Source organism: Chiloscyllium plagiosum, unplaced genomic scaffold (assembly GCF_037043375.1).
Source record: "Chiloscyllium plagiosum isolate Xiang-an unplaced genomic scaffold, Cpla_swu_hap1 HiC_scaffold_27, whole genome shotgun sequence".
NCBI lineage: Eukaryota > Metazoa > Chordata > Chondrichthyes > Orectolobiformes > Hemiscylliidae > Chiloscyllium > Chiloscyllium plagiosum.
The window spans coordinates 62,460,261-62,474,955 of NW_028270165.1; the positions used below are offsets into that span (position 1 = coordinate 62,460,261).

The following is a 14,695-nucleotide window of genomic DNA, read 5'->3' on the forward strand; positions in this document are numbered from 1 at the left end:
CCTCTGTTCTTCCTCCACTTCAGCTCCAGCACATTCAGCTTCTTTCCCGCATTCACATTCCTCCACCCCCGCCCTGATGTTCCAAGCTGATCCTCAAAAGATCGGTTTGTCCCTCCATTCTTTCCCGGTGGCGTCTATTACTCTTGTCTATTTCTTGCCTTATCCGGCCTTGAGCGTGAACAAAGTGTTAGCGTATATCCTCTTTCACTGCCAGTTGCTTCCTTGTATGCGAAAGCAACATTTCTTCCCATTTTTCGCCGACACTGAGCCTTCTGACCTCCTTGATTGTGTTTTTTTTTGTTTTTGCAGAAGCAGGAAACATGCTTATAACTGTTTGTACGAGCATATCTAGCTTAACCTACACCCCATCCCCTCACAGCACCTTATCTGTTTGTCTGTAACATCTACCATTGTTTGCAGGCACATTTCATGTATGCACATTTTAGCTAATACAAAAGCAATTATATATTTCTTTCACATAGCTTTCATGCTTGTTAACTCCACTCTTGGCTGAAACAATTATACCCTGGCGTTAGTTCATTTACCTTGCAGAAGCAATTATGGTTGCAGAAGTAACACTGCTATACCTATATCCCACAGGGGTGACCCTACAACTTTGTATAAATAATGTGGGGCATGGTGAGGGTAAATAGACAAGATCTTTGATCTGGGATTGCTCATAGATTTAGGGTGAGATTTAAAAGAAACCTAAGGGGAAACTCCTATATACAGAGGGTGGTGTGTGTAAAGAATGAGCTGCCAGACGAAGTGGTGACTGCTGGTACAATTATAACCGTGGGCGGCACGGTGGCACAGTGGTTAGCGCTGCTGCCTCACAGCGCCAGAGACCCGGGTTCAATTCCCGCCTCAGGTGACTGACTGTGTGGAGTTTGCACGTTCTCCCCGTGTCTGCGTGGGTTTCCTCCGGGTGCTCCGGTTTCCTCCCACAGTCCAAAGATGTGCAGGGTCAGGTGAATTGGCCATACTAAATTGCCCGTAGTGTTAGGTAAGGGGTAAATGTAGGGGTATGGGTGGGTTTCGCTTCGACGGGTCGGTGTGGACTTGTTGGGCCGAAGGGCCTGTTTCCACACTGTAATCTAATCTAATCTAATCTAAAAAATCTAATCTATAACCTTTAAAAGGTATCTGGATGGGTATATATTGGGAAGCATTTAGAGGGACATGGGCCAAGTGCTGGCAAATGGGACTAGATTGATTTAGGATATCTGGTCAGCATGGACTGAAGGGACTGTTTCTGTGCTGTACATCTGTGATTCTGGCTTGCCACAAATGTTTGTCACGTCTGTATGTTCAGTTTCTCCCTGGTGTTGGTGTTAACGCCTTGGTGTCTTATTTTGCTCCCCACATCCTGGGGACATTAACCATTTCCTATCTGGTTGTTCTGATCTGGACTGCTGTCTGGATCGGATTTCTGGGATTGGTCAATAAACACACCTGGAAGTGACTTTGTCAATCACACAAGCAATAGTTTATTCTTTGATATGGCCCGGTCGGTAGACTCTGATCAGCCCAGAAGGATTAGATTAGATTAGATTCCCAACAATGTGGAAACAGGCCCTTTGGCCCAACCAGTCCACACCGATCCTCTGAAGAGTAGCCCACCCAGACCCATCTCCCTCTGACTAATGCACCTAACATTATGGGCAGTTTAGCATGGCCAATTCACCAAACCTGCACATCTTTGGATTGTGGGAGGAAACCCACGCAGACACTGGGAGAATGTGCAAACTCCACACAGACAGCCCCCCGAGGCTGGAATCGAACCTGGGACCCCTGGTGCTGTGAGGCAGCAGTGCTAACCGCTGGGCCACTGATGAGTACTCCCAGAGTGCCAAAAGAATCTGCCGACTTTTCCAGATACCTTTTAAAGGTTATAATTGTACCAGCAGTCACCACTTCCTCTGGCAGCTCATTCTTTACAGAGTGTGGATAGAACTTATGTACATTGTTTAGAGTCAGACATTGAGCATGATCACATAGTAACAACCAATCAGATCCCGCAAGGTCCTCGTGCATTTTTGACTTAGCCTAGGGTGGCATGGTGGTTCAGTGGTTAGCACTGCTGCCTCACAACACCAGGGTCCCAGGTTCGATTCCAGCTTTGGGTGCCCGTCTGTGTGGAGTTTGCACATTTTCCCCGTGTCTGCGTGGCTTTCCACCGGGTGCTCCGGTTTCCTCCCAGAGTCCAAAGATGTGCAGGTCAGGTGGATTGGCCATGCTAAATTGCCCATAGTGTTAGGTGCATTAGTCAGAGGGAAAATGATTCTGGGTGGGTTACTCTTTGAAGGGTTAGTGTGGACTGGTTGGGCCGAAGGGCCTGTTTCCAAACTGTAGGGAATATAATCTAATCTATCATAATTTCTTGTAGACAACCTGTTCTTGGAATCGTATTTGTCCTGTCTGGTGGTTAGGATTAAACCGTTACTTCTGCGATTGATGGTTAGGTTCACATTTGTTACTTCTGCATTTGCAGTTTTTTTCACTGGATTTATATCAGGCTGTGGTTTCTTGTTTGTTCTGAGTCGTGAGTATCTGCCTGAGTTAGCCAAGTAGAAGCCATTTTGTCCTACCTCTCATGTTAAAGTGGAGATTTGAGGTGGCCCAGGGAATCCTTTGAGAATTCAGACCTGTAAAGCCTCTCTCTTGGTTTGTCCTGGAGATCATACTCTTTGAAGCCTGGAATAAAAACCTCTCATCATAAAGTCCCAAAATGCAATTCAATTCAATCCATAGTAGATAAGCACTAAGAGTTAATTTTCTACGGGATTCAACAGCCTCACCAATAAAATGGTCTCTCTCTCTCGTGTCCTTTTGAACTCTCAAGACAGCAAAGAATTATTTTCTGAATGCCCCGCTTGCAAGGGGTAGTAAGAATCCATCATAATGGACAAGATCCAACCATGAATTACAAAGCTATGGATAGTCTTTGAATCTGACCCTGAAACAAGACTTGGTACTATCATTAATTTCACAAGGGAACGGCTGTGAATGTTATCACTTGGTGTCCTGTTCACACAGATTCACCGATTGTTGAGGTAAACGTTCTTAATTGCCTTACAGCATCCTGTTATCACTTGGTGAGCCCAGGTGTCCCTATCTTTAAGTTCTCTCCTCTTTCTGAGCCTTCCTGCCTGTTTATTTTCTAGTGCAGTAAATGTATTCAATAATTGAGCATTACATTTTAGTCTGAATGTTTAAAGACAAGTTTTAAGGCTATAGACTTTACCACCCAGATGCCCACACCCTCATTCCTCTCTTTGATTGCACCGCGATCACTGAAAGAGAAGGCTAGTCCAAACAAATGCCCTTCAAGGTGGTCCAGCCATCAACATCCTGCAGAGTGGCACCACCATCTTCGCAGCTCATCTGGTCATATTTATCATCGCCATCGACATGTGTGGGTGATTCATCAGATCGCAAAAGGAGCATCTTCTGGGGCAAATCTATATCACTAAGGGACCTCATAAGCCTAGCAATTAAATACGTAACAATATCAATACCGACAAACAGACATAGCTAAATTGATAAGCCAATTGTATCATGAGCCCGATTTGCAATTTCCCCAACTGGTCCCTTCAGTCATTCTGGAGGAGAAAGTGAGGTCTGCAGATGCTGGAAATCAGAGCTGAAAATGTGTTGCTGGAAAAGCGCAGCAGGTCAGGCAGCATCCAGGGAACAGGAGAATCGACGTTTCGGGCATAAGCCCTTCTTCAGGAAGGGCTTATGCCCGAAACATCGATTCTCCTGTTCCCTGGATGCTGCCTGACCTGCTGCGCTTTTCCAGCAACACACCTTCAGTCATTCTGTCAAGGAATACCTGGATCTCTTCTTGTATCTTAATTAAAATTGCCAGTGAGATTGGGAATGGCCATAGTGCATTTATCTTGGACAATGGTGCAGACCTCACCCTCCTGGGCAGGTATGTAGTCTAAGGCATACTGATTCTGCACAGAGTAAAGACAGAGGTCTGATCATCCCAGTTTACTCTGTTTCAGAGCCTCTTTACTCTTATTTCCTCGAATGGTCAGGCTGTAAAAGAGGGAATTGCGGTTCTGTTGACTTGTCACCCCTGCCGATCCTTCCAACCTCAGCGTACTCTGGATTCCCCAGCCTATCGGGTGTCCTGTATTGTCACCCAGTCCCTTGGGATCCTTCCAGTTGGAACAAGGTTGGCTGAGACCGACCGCTGCGTCCTCCTCAGATGGAGGTTCCATCGACTTGTCCACTGGCCAGGACAAGGTACTGTTGTGGGAACAAGGGCTCCGATTGTGACCTTATGAGGGACATCTTTGCCATCCAGGACAAGGAAATTGGTAGCTTTACTTTAGCTGAAGAAATAATAGTCTGGTTTGGTTTATATTTGGGAGAGTTTGTCAAAATCGGTTACTGAAATGTTACAGCAGGAAGTCTGGTCAGGTCTACAGGAGTAAAGGGTCGATGTTTTGCAAGAGGAGTTGCTTGAGCGCTGTAAAAAATGGGCCAAGTGACTCGAGCACTCACACTGTATGGGAGACGATGGTCCTCAGAATGCTGTTCCCATTGGGCTCTCCCTTAGCTCTATTGTACATGGTCTTGGTGACAGTATCAGATTCTGAAAAGAGAAAAGGCCTATAAATGTGCAATGAAAGGGTTCCATTCCAGGTCCATGTGCAGCATAAGGCCTACTGTACGCCAGCCAGTGTTACACCGGCTGTTTGTATACACAGACCGGAGCTATTGGAAAGTGATATTTCTCTTCACAGGGTCGGCAGTAGGAATTCTGACGAATAGAATGGAATCGGGGACTGGGGACAGGGCACGTAAGTCATCTCCCGATAGAGAGGAGTAACATACTACTGCCTCTGGAGTGAAGAGCGTTCTGTGGGCCTGTATACACAAGTTCTTTGTGGATTGAGGAGTTTCCCCTATCAGGCTTCCCCTTTTTCTCAAGGAAGCCCGTCCTGCAAAAAGGGATGATGTTCCTGGGCGTCCTTAAAATATTTACCATAATAACGGGGTTGATCATTTTTATCCTCACTAGGCTTGCGTCTGCAGTTAAAATAAAAAAAACATGGTAACGACATGGTAACTCTCACTGATTTCTACTGTCCAGATGGACCATCTGGTCTTTCTGATGTAAGAGTCCATTGCAATAATCAATCGTCATCACGTTCCACACGTCAAAGGCGTCTGGTCCGGTGCAATGGACGACATCTCCTCAGCATGGGTGGTGGATAATCTCTGATCATTCCTGGTCGCATCCATAGTTAGTGGCTTTCCCCATCAGGATGTTGTACGTGATCAGAAAGGTGAGGAGATAGGCGATCCCCCACATGTCCCTCCTCTTAGTTCAAGTATCTGCAATAAGATCAACATGAGAAAAACAGCAAGATTCAAAAACCCAACTGGACAGGGTCCACTCCTCTTGTTGGGATTCCAGGATTCTTTCCTCCTCTTCCCCCAAACCTTTTGATTAGTGTGGCCAATCAATTTACAATGGTGCAGTTGGACCCAAGCTGAGCGCCCAGCGACTGTGACCGCCGTAGGGGTGGGAAGTAAAACCTGGAAGGGGCCATCCCAATGAGGTTGGAGATCTTTGCCAGTCCAGTTCTTGACGAGCACCAACGAACCAGGCTCTACCCGTGTCGAGGCTGAAAGGGAGGGAACATCATTGTAGGCCGCACGCTCCTGGGAGTGAAAGGCATGCGTAACACTAGTTAGAGCAAGAACACAACCAATCATTGCTTCGGTCATGTGGTGGAAGTGGACTGAGAAGGGAGCAGAATCGTTCCAAGGGGTATGGAGAGGGTGACCAGAGAGACTCTCAGCTGGAGACAGTTGTGTCTTGATCGCAGATATGGATCGCATCTGGAATAAGGCCACAGGGATTAGCATAACCAGGAGAGGCCAGACTCTGCCATTAATTTGGCAAGCTTAGTCTTGAGTTTGGTTAAAACATTCAACAATGCCGGCCGCCTGAGGATGATAAGCACCATGCAGTTGCCGACAAATACAAAGCTGGGAACAGAGTTCTCCGTTAATATTACCTACAAAGTGTGGTCCATTGTCCGAGCTAATGCACGCAGGTATACTGAAGCGGGGAATTATTTCCTTAAACAAAATCTTCACCACAGTCTCACCAGTAGCCTTAGGAGGAGGTTAGGCTTCAATCCACTTACAAAAGACATCAGCAATAAGCAAAACATATTTACAGCAACTCAACTCATTTCTCCAACTCAATGAAGTCCAGTTGAAGTGTCTCCAAGGGACCCTCCAGCAAGGGAGTTCTCGTAGTTAGAATGGAGTGAGAACAAAGGGGGTGGGAAGGGTGGGATGGTGCTTTCAATTTTGTGGAACAACAAAAGAATATTCCACAGAAAGTAGAATTACTTGTTCTCAATTTCTACCCTGCACTGATACTGATGACTTTTGTAATCTCTTTTTTTGCAGAGTATTTGAAGATCTGAAGACTGAAGTTTCAAAATCAACAGATGAAGGGCTTATGCCCGAAACATTGACTCTCCTGCTCCTCGGATGCTGCCTGACTCTCCTGTGCTTTTACAGCGCCACATTTTTTGACTGACTCTCCAGCGTCTGCAGTCCTCACTTTGATGTCAATGTCTGACAGTCATTCAATCCATCGGGACAGCAACTATGTTTGACTGTAATTTCTGTGAGAGGGATCAACGCTTTTTGGTTCCTGTTTGAGGATGTTTTCAGCATTAGTGGGACTGGACGAGAGACCCCACTGTTGCAGCGCACTGTGTGTGGAGCCTGAAACAGTTATACGGCCTGGGAAGGGGATTTCACGGCAGGGAGGGGCTCTACACGCGTTTGTGTGCAGCTGAAGCTGTGGCCATGGAGAAACCCGAGGAATCCCACCCCGTGGAGAAACTGTGGAAGTGTGGCGACTGTGGGAAAGGCTTCCGTTTCCCGTCTGTCCTGGAGTCTCATCGGCACTGTCACACCGGGGAGAGGCCATTCCCCTGCACCGACTGCAGGAAGGCCTTCAGACATTCCTCCCACCTGCTGAGGCACCAGCGGGTCCACACGGGCGAGAGACCCTTCAGCTGCCGCGAGTGCGGGAAAGCCTTCAGCAATTCTTCCACCCTGCTGACCCACCAGCGGGTCCACACGGGCGAGAGACCCTTCAGCTGCCGCGAGTGCGGGAAGGCCTTCAGCACTTCTTCCACCCTGCTGAGGCACCAGCGTGTCCACACCGGGGAGAGGCCCTTCAGCTGCCATGAGTGTGGGAAGGCCTTCAGCAATTCCTCCTCCCTGCTGACCCACCAGCGGGTCCACACAGGGGAAAGGCCGTTCACCTGCTCTCAGTGCAGGAAGGGCTTCACCTACTCCTCCAACCTGCTGAGGCACCAGCGGATCCACACGGGCGAAAGACCCTTTAGCTGCCCTGAGTGCGGGAAGACCTTCAGCACATCCTACACCCTGCTGAGGCACCAGCGGATCCACACAGGGGAGAGGCCGTTCACATGATCTCAGTGCGGGCAGGGCTTCAGGTATTCCTCCCACCTGCACAAGCACCAGCGGGTCCACACGGGGCAGAGTCCCTTCAGCTGCCCCGAGTGCAGGAAGGCCTTCAGCAATTCTTGCAAACTGCTGACCCACCAGCATGTCCACACAAGGGAGAGGCCGTTCACCTGATCTCAGTGCGGGAAGGGCTTCACCTACTCCTGCAACCTGCGGAAGCACCCGCGAGTTCACGTGCCATCGCAGGGGGATTGAAGGAGTGACGGCCGAGTGCCATTATCGATTGGACTATCAACCCGGTTCTGGGGACTCCCGGGTTCGAATCCCGCCACGACAGATGGCAGAATTGGTATTCGGTCAGAAATGTGGAGTTCGGAATCTAACGATGAGACCGTTTCAGGGAGGGGGGTGGTACAGGGGAGAAAGCCCCCATCTGATTCACTCTCTCCCATGTTAGAGAATGGAACCGCCATTGTGGGAAAGGATTCACTCAGTCGTTCCAGCTGCATCCTTTACCCGGACTGGCCTACATGTGACCCCAGACCCACAGCAGTCTGGTTGACTCTACACTGCCCTTCCCCCACTGGCAAATGAGCGGGGAGAAACTTACTAGGAGAGAGGGAATGGGTTGAAATTGCTGAGTGAGGCAATACTTCCTCCGGGTTACGGCTGTGCCAAGGATCTAATTACAACCTGGTGCTGCCCAATAGTAAAGACAGTGGGGTTTGTGTGGGCTTTGATCTTGAGCTGTTTAAAAAGCAACTACTTTGTCTATGCCTTTTTGCAGGGGGGGAATCTGAAGCTGTAAAAAAAAAGTCGGGTCACAATAAAGGTTACCTGAACTTACCGCCAGGCTCAGACTCTCAATGAAAGCTTTGAGCTCCAAGAGGTTTTTTGTTTAAAGCTGCTCCTCTCTTTCAGCCTCCTGCACTGAGTTTCCAATGTCGTGTATCAGATGGAGCAGTGAATGAGTAGCTAGTGTCATTAGAAATTGTAAATCTTTCAGGTACTGTGTTGTTTCATCAGCATTGTAAAGTTTACTGGCAGCACCAGGAGGTGTGGGCTGTGTTCACTAGAAATGATGTGGAGGTGTCGGTATTAGACTGGGTTGATAAAGTTTAAAAAATCACACAATACCAGGTTATTGTCCAACAGGTTTATTTGGAAGCACTAGCTTTCTGAGTGCTGCTCCTTCATCGGGTAGCTGTGGAGCAGCATTGTAAGACACAGAAGGTATATCAAAAGGTCAGTATCATGCAACTGATGGAATATATTGAACAAGCCTAGATTGCTGTCAAGTCTTAAATCTATTCGAATGGGTGTAGGTTTTGGTTCATTAATGTGTAACTGCCAGAACATCTCTTAAGTCACATTTTTGAGATGACTTAAGGTTTTATAAAAAAGATGACATCTCAGCTCAGACAATGCATTTAAAGGTGTGAGATTTGAGTCTGTCAGTATTTCAATCTTGAATCAGACTGGTTCTATTTCCAAAGGAGGAATTCATAAAATATTACATGGATTGACTGCCTGGAAATTGTATGCTTTTTGAGCAAAATTGAATGTATCTGCAAATATAATTCTGCCAATACAAATTCACTCCAAAGAATTGTGGGTGCGTGCATGTGAGTTTGTGCGTGAGAGTGTGTACATGCTTGGTAAAGTGTGAGTGTGATGGAGTATAAGCCTGTGAGAGCATTGGCGGGGGAAATGTTTGTGTGTGTCTGAGGGGGAGCATGTGTGTGAGAGGTATTAATACAAGCAAGGGGTTGCATTTTGCTAAAACAAGGAGGGGCAGCACTTGTCCAGATAATGGTAAGGCCCTGGGTCATGTTATAGAACAGACAGACATGGGTGGCGGGGGGGGGGTGTTCAGGTACATAGTTCTTTGGAAGTTGCATCACAGGTAGACAGGGCGGTTAAGAAGGCATTTAGCAGCATAGCATTCATTGTTCACACCATTGAGTATAGGGGTTGGGACATCATGTTGAGGTTGTATAGGGTGTTGGTGAGGCCACTTTCAGAGTACTGTGTACAGTTCTGGTGGCCCTGTAATAGGAAGAATACTATTGGAGAGGGTTTGGTAAAGATTTACCAGAATGTTGCCAGGACTGGAGGGTTTGAGTTATAAGGAGAGACTGGGACTTTATTCATTCGAGTGCAGGAGATTGATAAAATCATGAGGAATGGAGGTAAGGTGAATAGCAAAGGGCTCTTGCTTAGCGTCGGGGAGCTCAAAACTTGGGGGCATATTGCTTGGAGTAGAAAGATTTAAAAGGAACCTGAGGAGCAACATTTTGAAAGAGGGTGGCTTTGTATGTGGAATGAACTTGCTGAGGATGTGGTAGATGCAGGTACAGTTACAACATTGAAACAGCATTTGGATGGGTACATGAATAGAAAGGTTGAGAGGGATTATGGGCCAAATGCAGGCAAGTGGGACTGGTTTAGTTTGGAATCCTGGTCGGCATGGACGAATTGGACCGAAGGGTCTGTTTCTGTGCTGCATATCTTTATTGAAACCAGTAGAATTCTGAAAGGGGCTTGACAGGATAGATGCAGATAAAATGCTCCTTTGTGGGGAGGGTCATCGAATTCCGACAATGTGGAAGCAGACCATTCAGCCCATCTTTTCCTCTCTGGCCCTCTGAACAGTACCCCAACCATACCCAACTCCTTACTCCGTATTTCCCATGGCCAAGCCACCCTAACCTGTACATCCCTGGTCACTATGGGTAACTTAGCACGGCCAATCCTCCCTAACCTACACCCGAATCTATAAATTACCTTCTCAAGAATGTAATTTAAATGCAGAGCTTTTCTAAGAAAAATGTCAGTCTGACTCAACATTGCGACATAGACAGAATTCACACCTATTGTCTCTACTTATAAATAGGGCAACGTCTCTTCGAAATGTAGATTCATTTAGATATAACTGCGTCACTTTACATATGAAGATATCCCTTTGAATGTGGCTCATCCCTTTGAAATGTAATCTCGTCCATTTAAACCTTTTTATTTGCAGAAATACCCGTTAAAATGTCCACGTCCCTTTAAAATGCAGATTGCCCCCTTTCGATATGAAGCCGTTCCGTTAGATGTGGGAATATCTGTTTAAATTGAGCCGTGAGCTTTCCCAATGTAGACAGGGCTCCTGGAAACGTGGCAGTGTCCCCCCTGCAGCAGCAGAGCGAGACAGGAGAGTTTGTTTTTGTGAATGAGCAGTTGTAGCGCGAGGTGGCTGTTGCTTGGTGACGGTGAGGCTCCCCCGGCCCCGCCCATCCCCCCCCGTGCAGACGTCACGCGGGGGCGAAGGCGGTTGGGAGGAGAAGTCGCTCGAGCGGGGAAGCGGCCGTTAGGAAAATGGCGCCGTGCGGCCCGGGGCAGACACCCGTCACTGGGCACCGCCGCCTTCCTGGCGCAGCTGCTGTGTCACGGCCACACCGGCCGGCTGTACAGCAGGCAGGAGCCGGTGAGCATTCTGGAGGCGGATGGGGTTAAGGGCCTGCTTGGGAACTCGTCGGCCGCCTGGGTGGTGGAGTTCTACTGGTCGTGGGGCGGCCCCTGTGTCAACTATGGGGCCACCTGGAAGGTACTGGGCCCGGGAGGTGAAAGGTGAGGCAGGTTGTGGGGGGGACGGAGGGGAAGGAATGTGGGGCCTGTCCTGTCATAGTGACATTTTACACTCACTTTCCATCTGCTTTTACTGGTGCTTGTGCTGTTTGCCCCTCACTGTGTGTTTAATCCTTGTGCTGTTTGCCCCTCACTGTTTGTTTTAATCCTTGTGCTGTTTGCCCCTCACTGTTTGTTTTAATCCTTGTGCTGTTTGCCCCTCACTGTTTGTTTTAATCCTTGTGCTGTTTGCCCCTCACTGTTTGTTTTAATCCTTGTGCTGTTTGCCCCTCACTGTTTGTTTAATCCTTGTGCTGTTTGTCCCTCACTGTTTGTTTAATCCTTGTGCTGTTTGCTCTTTGCTGTTACTTGTGCAATTGTTGAGGGTAGTGTGTAAATACTAGTGAAGGAGATTATGCACCAGCATGTATATGTTCCTCAGTCATTGAAGGGGCAGGACCTGTTGAGAATGGTTAGTAAAGCATGTTGTGCACTAAGCCTTGTTAACATGGATATAGTTTGTTATTTGGAAAAATAGACTTTATTATTTAAAGTCACAGATGTACAGCACGGAAACAGACCCGTTTGATCCAACCTGTCCATGCCAACCAGATATCCCAAATTGATCTAGTCCCATTTGCCAACACTTGGCTCATATCCCACTAATCCCTTCCTATTCATATACCCATCCAGATGTGTTTTAAGTGCTGCAATTATACCGGCTTCCACTATTTCCTCTGGCAGTTCATTCCATACGTGCACCACCCTCTGCACGGAAACGATGCCCCTGAGGTACCTTTGTGGTCTCACCCTAAACCTATGCCCTCTAGTTGTGAATCTCACCCCAACACTGAGGAAAAGACATAAAAACATTGAGCAGCCAGACAAATGCAAAAGCAATCAAATATTGAGCCACATGGAAAAAAAAATTATGGCTCTACCCTTTTTGTTCTCCCATAGGAATTTGGACACTTAAAATCTGTCAATGACACCAGTATTGCTACAGTGCATATTGTGTACACTCCTCAGTGTCAACAAGCAGGGCACATGTTTGCCGGTGTCACCAAAACATTGGGCATGTTCCTCGCTGTTGGCAGAAAAGGGGCGAGACCTACGTTTGATGGAGAAATAAGGAGCACTGGAGGACCGGAGGGAGAATTGTCGTCCTGCCATTCGGAAGTGGGCGGCACGGTGGCACAGTGGTTAGCACTGCTGCCTCGCAGCGCCAGAGACCCGGGTTCAATTCCCGACTCAGGCGACTGACTGTGTGGAGTTTGCACGTTCTCCGTGGGTGCGTGGGTTTCCTCCGGGTGCTCCGGTTTCCTCCCACAGTCCAAAGATGTGCAGGGTCAGGTGAATTGGCCATACTAAATTGCCCGTAGTGTTAGATAAGGGGTAAATGTAGGGGTATGGGTGGGTTTCGCTTTGGCGGGTCGGTGTGGACTTGTTGGGCCGAAGGGCCTGTTTCCACACTGTAATCTAATCTAATCTAATCTAAACTCCCCTATTGGTGAATGTGAAAGTTGGACCATGAGGTTCTGAAGCTCCTGCTCATCCTCTCTCTGAATGAAGATTGAGCTTCACCTCAGACTGCAACTTCTTTCCTCTGTCCAACATCTGAGAGTACGGCACTCTCTTTTCTCACCCCCATTTCCATTTATGTTTCATTCTGAGGTTCAGTTGTTGACTTGGAGCAACTGTAAGGAATGGGAGTGAATCCAGCGAGGGGACAGGCTCTGGGAAAGTTAGTCCAGGCCTTTGTTCTCAATTGGCAAAATAGACAGGCAGGAGACTGAAAGAACGCAGCAAGCCAGGCAGTATCAGGAGGTGGAGAAGTCGAGGTATCTGGTGTAACCCTTGTTCAGGACTGGGGGTGGGTATAGGGAGAGCTGTGGAACAAGGGTGTGCTGGGGGCAGGGTACTGAAGTGGGGATAGGTGGAGACAGGTAGAGGGTACAATAGACAATAGGTGCAGGAGTAGGCTATTCTGCCCTTTGAGCCAGCACCACCATTCATTGTGATAATGGCTGATCATCCTCAATCAATATCCTGTTCCTGCCTTATCCCCATAACCTGGTACAACCTGGTTGGTGAATCGGAGGAAGGAATCTAGTTGGCAGGGAAGAATGGAAGGGGCTGGGAAGTGACTTGGGGGATGGGATGGGAGATTATTTGAAATTGGAGAACTCAGTGTTGAGTCCTCCGGGCTGTTGACTGCTCAGACAGAAGATGAGGTTTTGTTCCTCCAATTTGTGGTTTGGTTTGTTGTGGAAGGGGAGTGGGAAGGGGCATTAAAATGGGTGGAGATTGGGAAGTCCGCTCAGCCTCTGTGGACCCGGCTGTGATGCTCAGCAAACCGTTCCCCGAGTTTACGCTCGGTCTCCCCGATGTAGAGAAGACCACAATTGGCAAAGCACAGCAGGTCAAGCAGCATCCGAGAAGTAGGACGTTGACGTTTTGGGCACAAGCCCTTCATCATGAATGATGTGTGGATGTTCAGAGGGGCATCAGTGTCCTTCTGTGCCAGTTGTCAGACAGGTGCAGCAGGCAAGGAGCAAGGCAAGTGGTGTATTAGCAAGAGGAATTAAGTTCAGAAATGGGGATGTCTTCCTGCAGTTAGGGGGTCATTGAATATATTCAAGGCTGAGTTCATCTGATTTTTATGTGAATGTTTATGGGGAAGGCAAGAAAATGGTTTTAAGACTAGTATAGGACCGAGTTACAGAGCCATACAGCACAGAAACAGACCCTTCAGTCCAACTAGTCCATGCTGAATATATTCTCAAACTAAACCAGTCCCACCTGCCAGTGTTTTGGCCCATATCCCTCCAAACCTTTCCTATTCATGAACTTATCCAAATGTCTTTTAATCGTCGTTACTGTACCTGCACCCACCACTTCCTTGAGACATTTAGTCCGCATGTGAACCACTCTGTATAAAACAAATTGTGCCCTTCAAGTCTTTTTAAAATCTCTTTCTCCTGTCACCATCAAAATTTGCTCCCTAATCTTGAAACCCCAACCCTAGGGGAAGGACACCCGTCGTTCACCTCATCTCTCCCCTCATGATTTTATAAACCTTGATAAGGTCACATCTCCTCCTCCTATGCGCCAGTGAAAAAGTCCCAGCCCATCCACCTAGATGCAGGTAGATCCATATCCAGTCATGATCGGTTCAATGCTGGTCCCAATTCTCTCGGTGTCCAGGACAGCAAGAGACCACAAGACATAGGAGCAGAAATTAGGCCATCAGGTCTGCTCATTCCATTCAATCGTGGCTGATAAGTCTCTCAGTTACATTCTTCCGCTATAAGCAAAGTGAAAATGGAGGGAGAGTGTGTGGGATGGAGATTTTCAGCTTCCGGGGAATAAGAGAGGAAAGAGTTCACTATAAATTGGAATTTATGGGATCGGCTGATGAACCGAGGAGTGTCAGTTGGAGTTTAATTTAGAGAAATCAGAGATTTGCATTTTGGTCAAGCGATCCAGGCAGGACTGACACGGTTAAGGGGAGTGTTGCAGAATAAAGAGACCTTGGAGTGCTGGAGTCTCAGGTGGACAGAGTAGTGAAGGCGGTGTTTGGTTTGCTTTCCTT

The 14,695-nt window shown here is 47.7% G+C and overlaps 1 protein-coding gene and 1 pseudogene across 5 annotated transcripts in view; both read left to right on the top strand.

Annotated features, from left to right (window-relative positions):
• Positions 1-8,808, top strand: part of LOC148144411 (uncharacterized) — a 269,470-nt pseudogene extending 260,662 nt beyond the window's left edge. Inside the window, exon 3 of the transcript XR_015751484.1 lies at positions 6,949-8,808. The product of XR_015751484.1 is annotated as an uncharacterized LOC148144411 (transcript). The remainder of the gene's footprint in view (positions 1-6,948) is intronic.
• Positions 8,809-10,852: 2,044 nt separating this feature from the next.
• LOC148144423 (uncharacterized) overlaps positions 10,853-14,695 on the top strand; it is a 158,587-nt gene continuing 154,744 nt past the window's right edge. For 2 of the 4 annotated variants that reach the window (XR_015751461.1, XR_015751459.1), the window contains exon 1: positions 10,853-11,103. The gene's annotated coding sequence lies outside the window, so the exon portion shown is untranslated. The remainder of the gene's footprint in view (positions 11,104-14,695) is intronic. The other 2 variants (XM_087974701.1, XM_087974702.1) reach the window with 2 other exon arrangements.